This window comes from Monodon monoceros, unplaced genomic scaffold (genome assembly GCF_005190385.1).
Source record: "Monodon monoceros isolate NGI ecotype Baffin Bay Population unplaced genomic scaffold, NGI_Narwhal_1 Super_Scaffold_7, whole genome shotgun sequence".
Classification (NCBI taxonomy): Eukaryota; Metazoa; Chordata; class Mammalia; order Artiodactyla; family Monodontidae; genus Monodon; species Monodon monoceros.
This window is the reverse complement of record NW_021703784.1, coordinates 74,409,370-74,423,827: the sequence shown is the minus strand read 5'-3', so window position 1 is coordinate 74,423,827 and position 14,458 is coordinate 74,409,370.

Genomic DNA, 14,458 nt, shown 5'->3' with positions numbered 1-14,458 from the left:
CAGGGAATAAGTCCAGGAAAACTACACAACTACAGGGAATGGAAAATCCACTCAAAGTGCGTGAGTAAGCATGCACTCACTTGACCTGAAAACCTGTGCAAAAACAATGAATTGAAAAGCACATGGACCATAGGTAAAGGAGATCCACTTACTAATCTTGAAGCATCTGACAAAGAGGAAGGAACCAGTTGAGACGCTCCCTGGAGACTGAGATGGTGACAGGAGCCATTTTAAAATCTCTAACTTGCTACTACCTGTGCTGGTGGTCACTATTTTGGAACTTTCCATCTAACCTGTTACTGCCAGTGGACACACCCTAGTGAGAGCTTTGCTCCCTCCCAGGTCTTGACCAGGCTTCACAGTTGGCCAGGTGATAACCCTTGCCACTAGTGCCTGGCAGCCATTGAAGCCAGGCCTGCAGCCTTTCCAGGGGTCAGCCCCACCCCCCAGCACACAGCAGCAGCCCTGACACAACAGGAGAACATATACAGCCCACATAAGGGCCAGCCCTTGAACTCCTGGCTCTGGTGGCCAAGTGGGTTTGCACTTCTGAGCCCCATAGGACATCTCCTATATAAGGCCACTCCATCAAGACTGGGAGAGGTAGCTGACTTATAAAAGAGGTAGCTTACAGAAACAAATATAGAGAATTAGGCAAAATGAGGAGACAGAGGAATATGTTTGAATCAAAAGAATAAGATAAAACCTGAGAAAAAAAAATAAATGAAATGTAGATAAGCAATCTTTTTCATAAAGAGTTCAAAGTAAGGTTTATAAGCATACTTACCAAACTCGGGAGAAGAAGGGACAAACACAGTGAGAACTTCAACAACAAGATAGAAGATATTTTAAAAATACCGAACAGAAGTTATAACTGAACTGAAAAATACACAACAGAGGTTCAACAACAGATTAGATGAGGTAGAAGAACAAGTCAGTGAGCTGGAAGACAAAGAAATGGAACTCACCCAGACAGACCAACAAAATAAAATATAAAGAACTAAAAATTATTTTTTTAAAATGAAGATATCTTAAGGGACCTTTTCGACAACATCAAGTGGAATAACATTCACATTATAGGGGTTCCCGAAGAGAGGGATAAAAAGCCAGAAAATTATTTGGAAAAATAGTGGCTAAAAACTTCCCTAATGTGGGGGAGGAAACAGGTATCCAGAACCAGGAAGGCCAGAGAGTTCTGAATAAGATGAACCCAAAAGGACACATACCAGGACACATTACAATTAAAGTGGTAAAAGTTAAAGATAAATAAGAATGCTAAGTGCAGCAAGAGAAAAACAATGTGTTACATACAAAGGAAACACCATAAAGCTATCAGCAGATTTTTCAGCAGAAATCTTACAGGCCAGAATAGAGTGCCCTAACATATTCAAAGTGCCAAAAGAAAAATACTTCCAACCAAGAATTCTCTACCCAGTGAGGTTATCATTCAGAATTGAAGGAAATATTAAGAATTTCCCAGATAATCAAAAGATTAAAAAGTTCACCAACATTAAACTGGCTCTACAAGAAATGTTAATGGGACTTCCTTAAGCTGAAAAGAAATGCCACTAATTAGTAGAAGGAAAACATACAAAAATAAAAGTCTCACTGGAAAAAGTAAATATATAATAGGTTTAGATCAATCACTTATAAAGCAGGCATGAAGGTAAAGAGATAAAAGCAGTAAAATTAACTAAAAATTCCAACAATTATTTAAGGGATGCATAAAAAGATGTAAAATATGTTATCAAAATTATAAAACATAGAGGAGTAAAAAGTTTTTAAAAATCTCCACATATTTGGAAATTAAAAATCAAATCCAAAATTTGTTTTATTTACAAAATATCCAAACTTCTATTAAGATTCACAAGATTGATTTTAAAAATCAGTGAAGATACAAATGAGTATTATTGTACTTTGATCAACAATTGTGTAGTATCTAGAAAAATCAAGAGGTGCATTTATTTTTTGCTCTTTTTTGTGTGTGTGCCTGTGTATTGATCTCATTTGTACCTGGTTGGGCATCTTCCCAAGGGCAGTTATCCCAGAATGGGTGTCAAACCTACATCATAAAGGCTACTGTCACTGTGACGGTGGATGTCTGCAAACTCAATCTACTGTGTTCTTTCCTTCTAAGAGGGCTCAAAGGGCACTGGTTTGGGCCCTGGTATAGGAGAGGGAGGATGACAAGGAGGTACGACAAGTAAGCCTAGTCTTACTATTATGGAGTGAATTGTTTCCCATCAAAATTCACATATTCAAGTCCCAATCCTTAGTACCTCAGAACATGACCTTATTTGGTCTGGGAGTTCAGTGGAGAAAATGTGCAATTTTTTTTAGGTTTGTACTCCAGAAAATATCTTGAATATGTGCACAACAGAGCACGGAGAACATCTTTGTTGAAGCACTGCTGATAATAGAGAAAAAGCAAGAAATGTTTAACTATTCATTCATAAGGGAATTAATAAATATTTTCATAAAATCTGTTTAAGTATATAAATGAAGATAAGAATATATTTCATGAGTGTAATGTACAGAGAAAATGCAAATTGAAAATCATATAACAGGATGATAAATGATGTGATAAAAATATAAGATAGCATGAAAAAATTAAACACACAGACCATAATATATTCCATCCTTCATAGAAATAAGATATATTTTTCACATTGACATCTCTGACTTCTGAGATTTTAAGTCATAATTTAATTTCAGAGTGTTTTTATTTTAGGTAGTACATGACATGATGGTATATCTTATATTTGGTGTGTTATATTTGATAAAATAATATATTTATGCATATATACATGTAGATTAATAGTGGGGAAACATACATGTCTATGATAAACATATATTTCAGGATACTAGTTCCCTCTAAGGAAAAGAAGATATATTTAGAAATAATAGTAGCAAACAGAATAGAAATTCAGTATCTCATTCTTTGTTATACAATTTCTATATTTTCTCTGTGCTTGACAAATCTCAAAATGTTTTAAAATGAAAACGTTAGAGGTAGAAACCTAGGACTAATGAAAAATCAAGAAGGCATATTTCTCATCATGAAAGTTAAAGTACTGAATAGTAAATTAAATAATTATTATTAGCAAAGAGGTAGCATACCAGTTTGTCAGAGGAATGAATAAAACATAAAGATTCAGACTAAAGCCAAATGACTAATTGTTATTATTTACCTTCTTCCCATACCAAATATGGAGTCATATGTCATCATTATAGAATAAACCTCTGTGATAAAAGAACAAGTTTGAAATTTGTTTTGATTGAAGATAATCATGGATATTGTGTATCATTTCCAAGGTTTATGTGTGTGTGTGTATACATAAATATTGCGAAATCTTGCTAAACAATTGACATTTTTACTTTTTTTTTTTTTTTTGTGGTACGCGGGCCTCTCACTGCTGTGGGCTCTCCCGCTGTGGAGCATAGGCTCCGGACGTGCAGTCTCAGCGGCCATGGCTCACGTGCCCAGCTGCTCCGCGGCATGTGGGATCTTGCCGGACCGGGGCACGAACCCCTGTCCCCTTCATCGGCAGGAGGACTCTCAACCGCTGCACCACCAGGGAAGCCTAACATTTTTGCTTTTAATTCACAGTTTCAAGATGTGGAGAATTTCCAAAGAAGACTCTTTTTTTTTATAAGTCTCATGGTCCTAAAGGAAATTAAATAACTAAAAATAATTGAATGCTTATCTTTCGTATATTTTGATACCTCTAGCAAGGATTAGAATATGGAGCGCTTGCACCCAGATAAGTCTGGGTTAGTGTCAGCCTGTTGTTTCTAAAACAGAAATATCAAATGGAGGTGGAAACTGTTTGGCTGCATACTTTTGGTGATGGAGAGAATGCAAGTTGGACGAATTAAGTATAAATTGATTACATATATACACTGGTGGTTCTTGCTATCTGAGTGACAAATTAAATGTGTAGGCAAAAAGGTTCAAAAAGACCAGTGCAGATTCCGTGGACAAGTTCTTTGTCTTGAATATAGTTTTGCTTTTTCAGTTTTTGCCTCTGCACATTTAGGCTGGAGATGAGGGCCTTATCTATAAAGGATATAATAATAGCAATACCTATCTCACAGGTTGTTGTTAAAATTAAATGTGAAGTATGTAGGACAGTGTGGAGTATAACATGTACTGAACAAATATTAGTTACACTTAGCGAAGGAATGAAAGGTCATTAAACCCTTTAAAGCACCTTTTTCCCCAGATGTTTCCACCAAATTACCTATTTCCTGAGATTTTCTTATTACTCTTTCTTTTTCTTTTATGGTAATGACATTTGAAAATTAAAATAATCTGGAGACAGAGTATTTAAAGAAGTAATTAAGTTAAAATGGGATCTTTAGGGTGGCTTATAATCCAATATGTCTAGTGTCCTGAAAACAGAGGAAATTAGGACACAAAGGGAGTATCGCGTGAAGGAAGAGGGAGAAGAAAGCAATCTACAAGCCAAGAAGAGAGGACTCAGAACAAAAACCCTATCAACAATTTGATCTCAGACTTCTATTTTCTAGAATTGTAAGAATATAAATTTCTGTTGTTTAGGCCACCCAGTCTGTGGAATTTTTATGGCAGTCAGAAAATTAATATAGTAGATAACTTTAAAAACTACTACTGAATGGGATGCAGTTATAAGGCCATTTTTAAAAATTTTTATTGGAGTGTAGTTGACTTACATTGTTGTGTTGGTTTCAGGTGTACAGCAAGGTGTATCAGTTATACATATATCCACTCTTTTTTAGAGATTCTTTTCCCATATACGCCATTACAGAGTATTGTGTAGGGTTCCCTGTGCTATACAGTAGGTCCTTATTGTTTATCTATTTTATATACAGCAGTGGCTAAAAAGAATGAGTAAAGTAAAAGATTTACAAAGCCTAACCTGTTTCATTGTTTGACATATACAAAGAACAATTTATAAGGCAACCATTCTCTCCTGCTCATTCAGCACCTTTCAAAAGTGGAAGCTCTGATTGAGGGGGGACAAGATGGCAGAGTAGGAAGACCCTGGGCTTGTCTCCTCCCACAGACACACCAAAACTACAACTACATGTGGAACAACTATCTCTGAGAATGACCTGAAGACTAGCGAAAAGATTTTACACAGCTAAGGATAGAAAGAAGAAGCCACGCTGAGATGAGTAGGAGGGGCTGAGATATGGTCTGTCCAGGACCCACACCCCTAGTGTGGTGACCCAAACAGGAGAGGGAGCTCTGTCTCCAAATACAGTCACATCTGAGGTACTGAGGTCAGGTCTTCAACATATAAATTTGTTGGGAAGGCACAATTCTACCAATAACACCTTGCTAAGAAAATCATATCTTTTTGTTTTGCATGTGCTTTTAGTTTGCTGAGGCTTGTTCCCAGCTAATAAAATTAGAAATGCTGAATATCAATTGTATTTGCCTATAGTTACTTGGTTAGATTATTCCAAAATGGGATAAAAGAGCTACAGCACTGCCAGAACTTGGCTTGAAGGCTTGTCTTTGCAGCACATTTCCATTTCCTAAACTAGGATAAGAGCACAATCATTTTTTAAATCATTGTGGTATTTAACACTGACATTTCTTTTCCAGAAGATTATTAATTTACTTAAGAGCGTTTTTATACAGGAAAAAAAACAAACCAAAACCAGTAGTTTCTCACAAATACACTGTATAATGTGATATAATCTATGGCAGAAGTCATGCCTTCCTTTTAATTTCTATTCCAGCTACCCTAACCTAGACACTATTTATAACCCTCCTGATCAATGATCAGTCTTTTAGCTTACTGCAATCAATCTGTCAAGAAGAGAGACAGCACTCCTGTCTTTAATGCCTTGCAGTGCAAATACTGTAAGGTCAGGGTTGTAGTGGCAGAGGATTGAAGACATATTTAGGAGGTAAAATCAATAAGACTTGTTGACTGAATAGATGGAGTTGGGCACAGAATAGGAAAAGTGTCAAGGATAACTCCAGGTTTAAATGTGAAGACATTTATTGGATCATTTTCCTTTCTCTGAGTGAAAGCCCTTTTCCCCTAAATGAACTGGAAGTTACTTTTGCACAAAGACTATAGCATAGATTTATTTAATCCCCTAAAGCTCTCTGCTTATAATAGGCACTCAATTCATGTTGGATTAATGAGCAATGCATACAATTCAGGGACTGCAGTAGTTAAACTAATGGTGCTCCAAAGAAGTCAAGGTTCTAATCCCCAGAACCTATGAATATGTTACCTTACATGCAGAAGAGACTTTGCAGCTAAGGATCATGAGATGGGAAAATTATCCTGGATGATAATCACAAGGGTCCTAAAAAGTGGAGAAGGATGCAGAAGAGACAGAGGGTGATATGATTACAGAAGAATTTAGATTGATGTGATTTGAGAACTCAACTCCATAGTTGTTGGCTTTGAAGATGGAGGAAGAGGGCCATGAACAAGGAATGTAAGCAGCCTCGAGAACCTGGAAAGGGCAAGGAAACAGATTTTCCCCTCAAGCCTTCAGGAAGGAATGTTTCAGTGCCAGCATTAGTGAGACACATTTCAGACTTCTGAACTACAGAACTATAAGATAATAACAAATTTGTGGTGTTTTAAGCCATCAAGTTTTCAGTAATTTAGCCATAGAAAGCTAATGCAGGGAATAATGAAGTCTTCCAGTGATCCAAGCATTCTCCCTGCAATTAGCCAATCGTTTCCATCTATTGACTAATACCAAGGCTTAAGTACTCACCTTTATGGCTTATCGAATTATTATACTAAATCTCCAAGGAATCATGCATCTTAATTTTAGTCTATTTTCATTCCCAGAGTTTTTAACGAGCCAAATTTACTAATGTATATTTTATTTTTCTTTCTCATAGTGGCACAATGGAAAAAAAAATAAAATGTGTAATTGATGGACAAAACAAGAAAAGCCAAGAAAACTAGTTTATGTGCTTGAAAAATATAAGTTGCATTCTGAATTACCTGAGTAATATTCCATGATACATATTGTGAATAAATAGTTTGTCAGTGTCATAATTCTTTTATAGATAAGTACTTATATTTTATATGCATTTATTTATTCATATATGTATTTTAAAACTTATTTGACTCCTTGAAATTTGAAGATTTAAAAAAATCAAATAAAAAACTATTTTTTAATATGTTGATTGTAAACATCCAAAAAAACTTATTACAAGTCTGTGTTCCAAAGCCTGGAAATACAGATGTATGGATTACTTATTATTTTGGAATTCGTAACAAATCATTTAAAACAATTTTTTGTTGAGCAAAGGAAGAAAAATGGGTCCCAGTTTTATTTCAGAGATTGAATGATAGGTTGAGCTAATTCCAATGGTATTTTTAGTCATCAGTTATAGAGATACGCAGGACCTTAGCTTGTGAAGAAATTGAGATCTAATTACAACCTGGTTCCTTGCCTCTAGGTGACGCAGTCCTCTGGGTAGTAAAGACCGGTTATTCCAACAATGACTGAATCACAATGGTCACTCTGTTTTCAGCGATTGTACATCGGTGAAAAACATTTGATTCTTGTTCTGTACTAACAGATTTGGTAGGTAAGTTGAATCCTATAATCTATTAACAAGTGATCTTTATTACAAATGTTAAAATGGGATTGTGGTAGTTCGACAAGATGTTATCATTAGGGGGAACCACATAAAGGGTACATGGTGTTTCTGACTTATTTCCCAAACTGCATGTGAAGATATAATTATCTCAAATTTTTTTAAAAAAGTTTAACTTAACAAAAAACGGGATTGGAGCAGAGTCTCTATGTGATCTTATTTAGGTATGACATTTCAAACTAACTAAATTTGACCTTTGATCCTCCTATTTCACAAGTGGCATGCTTGCAGAATGAAAAACAGCTGGAATCCAGAGAAAGCCTACATGCAAACCCCACAAGGGTAACCTCTAGTAAATGGAGTAAAACCTTTGGTAAATGCATGGTTTTACTCAGCAAGTTATAGCACAGATGGCAGAATGAAAAGTTACTATATTTACAGAGGGGCATCTGTTAAATTACATTTAACTGGATCTACAGAGTAAAAATTTTCTTTCCTCACAACCTGTACCAAATTATTGTCAATTCTCTTCACTCCATTTAGCGTCTCTGTGTACTTGGCACATTTCTGAGTTTTCATCATGAAGAGCCTTAATTGTAAAATACATAGAAATGATTTTCACAGATTCATTAAACTGAGGTAGAAAAAGTATTGAGCCAGGGCTGAGAGTGGTCACTGTCCCCATGGTGCTGTTGACTGTGCAATAATCCAGGCAGGGATTGGGGTGCATGGCATCTTAGGAAATGTACACCTGCCCGTGTGTAGTATGCCTTCCTCCCCATATCTTATTGTCACTGAAAGTAGAAATTTAGAGTCAGCAGAATTTTGAGTGGCTGAATGCCTGAAGATTTGAGGCATGTAGATCTGATGTTTTTCAGCAATGATTCTAGATTATCAGAGAGTTAAAGAGAATAGAGCCTGGCCTACGATAGTTTCTCATACTTTTTACTGTATGCATGAAAAAAAAAAAAACAGCTGCAACTTTAACTCAAATCAAGAACTTTTTTTCTCAAAGTGATGAAATCTCAATCTCTGGCTATCCAAGAAGGGATAAATTTGAAATGGAAAAAAATGATATCTTTGTGTTAATATTAGCAATGCAGAATTCCATAGTCCTGGAATTTACCTTATTTGCTGTAAATACTCAACTAGAGTAAAGTTGATATGCTTTTATGGATTGGGTAATTTTTTTTTGTATTCTTAAAATAAATAAATGAAAAGAAAATCTAATTCAATGGTTTGAATTGCTACTTAAAGACTGTGTACATCAAAACTACCTGGTAAGCATTTTAACAATTCATTTTCCCCAGTGATTATCCTCTAAATGTTTGGATTTATTAGATTTTGGTTGGACCACATTATCTGTATTTTGAAATACTCAACAGATAATTCCAATATGCTGCTAGGTTTGAGGATCACTGCTTTAGTTCTAACTTCAAATGTATTCGTTACTTCAATGGCTTAGAATGTCCTTCGATCAGATCACATGAACTAATCTTGTGACAAAGGTTTACAAAGTACAGTGTTTGGTTTTGGTCCTGTTATGGAGTCATCGAATCAGAAAGTTGCTACTACTGCCCCAGACCAGGAAATTACCAACAGTGGTCACAGTATATTACTGCACTGAAGTAGGTAACTCACAGCGGAATAGCCAGATCTCTGACCAAAATGCCATGCATCTGCCTGCTGCAGCCAGAAAAGCTTTCCTACAGCACTGAAAATCTTATATGAGCTCCTTTCACTGGTGGCATCTAATCAGAATTCTCTGACAAGGCATTCTGGGAAATGAAGTTTCCTATTTTGCCAGAACAAAAATTGCACCAGGCAAAAAGGGCTTTATTCAAAGCAATTTCAAGAGAGGAAAGAGACTAGAGCTCAGTCTGAATTCAGCTCCATTGAAACCAGGGGCGGGAGAACTCTTATACAGAGAGGTGAGGAGAACACAGGCCATGTGTGTTTCCTAACTGGCTTCACTCAAAGGAAAAGTAAGCATATTGTCTTTGACAAAGGATAGTTTTACAACTGGAGCAAGATACCCACTGAAAGTTAGGCCTCTACCCTCTCACAGGGACTGGGAGATAGTGGCAGTATCTTCCTTGATGACCACATTTCAAAGGGATGCCTCCCAGGTCCTTGAGAAAGACATCCCTTGCCCGAAAAACTGGAGAGACTTTCAAAAGATTTAAACCTCAAATGGGCAGAGAAATGGTTTATAATGACAAGCTTTTCTAAAGTAAATGCTCTAAGAAAATGGAGGTCAGTGTCCTAGAGTTACAAAGAGGCATGTCCAAAGCTTAGTCAAGTTGAGAGAAATGTTAAAATCTTCTTGGACAAATAAATAAAATACATAAAAGGATAAGCATTGTGCTGATTTCCAACTGCTTATCTCGCCCCCTTCCTTACCATCAAGGACAAGGATTCTAAAATCTTTCGTGATAAATTTCTCCCTCAAGGACTCACTAAAACACTCAGCCTCTCGCATACACACACACACAACTATTTGTCGTGTACTTTCTACACAAAACACATTTTATAGTGTATGGTGGAATAGATATACTCAAAGTACAGTCATTATTAAGCTTTTTTTGAATACTATTATAAGCAATTACTGACGATTATATTCCACTTTAAAGAGAGAAATGTTTTAAGAACATGTAATTAAAATGTTTAATTTCAAAGGTGGCACAAGGCCTAGGTTTGAATTCCAACTACATTACTTACTAACTTGTGTTAAGACACTTAACACTTTTTTTTTTTTTTTGCCACACATAGAATTTTAAAGAAAATTAATCATAAGCACAAAAGAAACTCTGAGGTGTGCAGAGGTCTGTTGCAATGGGAGTTTAACGCATCATGTAATATGAATAGATCAACCATAATCTTTCTTAATGATTTCAGAAATCCATTTTTTGTTTGTTTTTTTTGTTTTGTTTTGTTAACATCTTTATTGGAGTATAATTGCTTTACAATGGTGCATTACTTTCTGCTTTATAACAAAGTGAATCAGTTATACGTATACATATATCCCCATATCTCTTCCCTCTTGCATCTCCCTCCCTCCCACCCTCCCTATCCCACCCCTCTATGTGGTCACAAAGCACCGAGCTGATCTCCCTGTGCTATGCGGCTGCTTCCCACTAGCTATCTATTTTACATTTGGTAGTGTACATATGTCCATGCCACTCTCTCACTTTGTCCCAGCTTACCCTTCCCCCCTCCCTGTATCCTCAAGTCCATTCTCTACTAGGTCTGCCTCTTTATTCCCGTCTTGCCCCTAGGTTCTTCATGACCATTTTCTTTTTTTTTTAGATTCCATATATATGTGTTAGCATACAGTATTTGTTTTTCTCTTTCAGACTTACTTCGCTCTGTATGACAGATTCTCAGTCCATCCACCTCACTACAAATAACTCAATTTCGTTTCTTTTTATGGCTGAGTAATATTCCATTGAATATATGTGCCACATCCTTATCCATTCCTCTGTCAATGGACACTTAGGTTGCTTCCATGTCCTGGCTATTGTAAATAGAACTGCAGTGAACATTGTGGTACATGACTCTTTTTGAATTATGGTTTTCTCAGGGTGTATGCCCAGTAGTGGGATTGCTGGGTCATATGGTAGTTCTATTTGTAGTTTTTTAAGGAACCTCCATACTGTTCTCCATAGTGGCTGTATCAATTTACATTCCCACCAACAGTGCAAGAGGGTTCCCTTTTCTCCACACCCTCTCCAGCATTTATTGTTTGTAGATTTTTTGATGATGGCTATTCTGACGGGTGTGAGATGATATCTCATTGTAGATTTGATTTGCATTTCTCTAATGATTAGTGATGTTGAGCATTCTTTCATGTGTTTGTTGGCAATCTGTATATCTTCTTTGGAGAAATGTCTATTTAGATCTTCTGCCCATTTTTGGATTGGGTTGTTTGTTTTTTTGATATTGAGCTGCGTGAGCTGCTTGTAAATTTTGGAGATTAATCCTTTGTCAGTTGCTTCATTTGCAAATATTTTCTCCCATTCTGAGGGTTGTCTTTTGGTCTTGTTTATGGTTTCCTTTTGCTGTGCAAAAGCTTTTAAGTTTCATTAGGTCCCATTTGTTTATTTTTGTTTTTATTTCCATTTCTCTAGGAGGTGGGTCAGAAAGGATCTTGCTGTGATTTATGTCATAGAGTGTTCTGTCTATGTTTTCCTCTAAGAGTTTGATAGTGTCTGGCCTTACATTTAGGTCTTTAATCCATTTTGAGTTCATTTTTGTGTATGGTGTTAGAAGTGTTCTAATTTCATTCTTTTACATGTAGCTCTCCAGTTTTCCCAGCACCACTTATTGAAGAGGCTGTCTTTTCTGTACTGTATATTCTTGCCTCCTTTATCAAAGATAAGGTGACCATATGTGCGTGGGTTTATCTCTGGGCTTTCTATCCTGTTCCATTGACCTATATTTCTGTTTTTGTGCCAGTACCATACTGTCTTGATTACTGTAGCTTTGTAGTATAGTCTGAAGTTAGGGAGCCTGATTCCTCCAGGTCCATTTTTCTTTCTCAAGATTGCTTTGGCTATTTGGGGTCTTTTGTGTTTCCATACAAATTGTGAAATTTTTTGTTCTAGTTCTGTGAAGACACTTAACATTTTTGAGTCCAGTTTTCTTTCATACATGTTGTCAATTGGATTAAATTAGAATATATGGAAAAGTGTCTGGTACACAATTGGTTCCAGCTAAAAACTAGTTTTTATTCTTTTTTTTTATGGAAAATGCCAATTATAATTGGTTTTGAAGGGTGAATATAATTTTAAACTGAGCTATGTTGGGCTTTCTATTTAAGTTTAAATAATAGACAATTTAGATTCTACTTTCTTCAGCTGAGGTTTAATAAACTAAAAAAGAATCTGTTCAAAGGTTGGTAATTTTGGTTGCATTCTCCTTTTATTGATCTCTATCACTCTTTGCAGATTGGAATTTTAATTTTGAAGGTACCATATGTTTGAAAGTTAAATTTGTTAAGTGTGGAATATTAATTGATTATTATTCTCCAAAAGAGAAATAAAAAGTCTAGATATTGACCATCTTTTCATTGGGATAACAAATGCTGATCATTTTAAATAAAAATACTTAAATTTAACCTAGTCTAGCTCTTACTTTGGGTTAAATCCAAAATAATTCTGTCATGGAAAAGCTGTCATTTACCCCAAATATGTACTTTCTTTAATTATAAATAATAAATGCAGAGTGGAAATAATAAATAAATCCCTTTCAAACAATATTAACCTTGAATAAGTTGTCTTGTTTTAAATTTAGTTGCAATACAGATACAGGAGTTTTGCAAAGGATGGATTGAATATTGACTCTGGTAGAGTAGGAGAGAAAACTGTTAGATACAATTTTAAGTATTAAACAAATATTAAAAGAAGTTTAGTGTATAAGCAGGACCAGCCAAACAATTATAAGACATGATGAAAAGAACATTATTTTGGGAATTAGACACAGGATTACAGAGCAACTGTATAACCATTAATAATAATAGTACTGATAAAAGCAGCCCTTGCTAGCATGTGTTGAGTATTTGCAATGTTCCCAGAATTGAGTATTGCTCTATAGTTTTATATATAGTACTTCAAATTTATTTTCAGCTATGTGATCTCAGGCAATTTTCAGCTTTCTTGGTGTTGAGTTTCTCACCTGAAAAATGGGGCATTGATTGGACTGGATGGCTCTTTCCAAGATATCAAATGCTCAAGTGCTTATTCTTTCTGCTGAATTTCTCATGACTGTCTAGGCAAATATATCCCTAATTCTTCCAATTCCCTATTTATATATATATGTATATATATATTTCATAATCCAGCTTAACATATCTTAATTATATCAGTTAGCATAATTTATTTATTTTTTATTAATAAATTTATTTTATAAATATATTTATTTATTTATGACGTTACTCGACAGGAAGCTAGTCACAAGCACAAGCCCATCACACAGCAAATATTCTTTATTTGCATTTTGGTTGCTTTGGGGCTTCTTCTAGCTATCCTTTCAGGCTTTCCTCTGAACTTCTTCTTTTGACCTATAATAATAGGTTTTTCTCCTCTTCTTTCAAGGTTCAACACATTTGCACTGGAAATAAGAGTTATCTTTCTATAAAGTTTAATTCTAAACCTGGTTGCTGAAGCAGGCATGCTGCTATAACCTCACTTGATTCTTATTATCCCTGGAATGGAAATGTAGAATGCAAATCAAAATAAGGTAGGTGACTTATTTGATTGGAACCATTTTACAGATGAGAAGATTGAGGCCTATTTGTGGAAGGGTGCATGATGTGTGTAGCTAGAACACAGAGTGTTGGTAATGAGTTGAGGGTTTTTTGGCTGGAAGGGTAGATCTGAGCCAGAATATGGGGATCCTACAATGTCTTGCTAGAAGTTTACACAGAAACACTTACAGTATATTAGATATTTCAGGAGATCTCAGGCTTAAAAGAAGCCAAGTGGGGAAGTGCTAGATTTCAGGGAAAAAGATATGGACTAGGAACCTGTTCTTCCTAGATTCTGTACCTCTGTCTCCAATACTGTCTTCATTTTGCTACTGTTGTAGTTTAGTGCTGCTCTGAGGCTACAACTCCTGCCCCATCCCTGAATTTATCCCTTTTTGCTTCAGTCTATTTCTGTTCTGTTGAAACTCTTTTCCTGGCTAGTTTTGTCAAAATCAAGGGACTAAATTTCTCAAAGGAAATATTTTGCCATAAGAGGAGCAAATGACTGCCATCCTGGTAGAGTAATATTAGGACAGTCAACATTGGGTGGGGCATATACTATAGTGGCTTTCAAGTGTGTTCTGTGTCCCTACTTTAAAGTACTATTCAAGAAAAGCAAGCTTTAAAATTGTTAA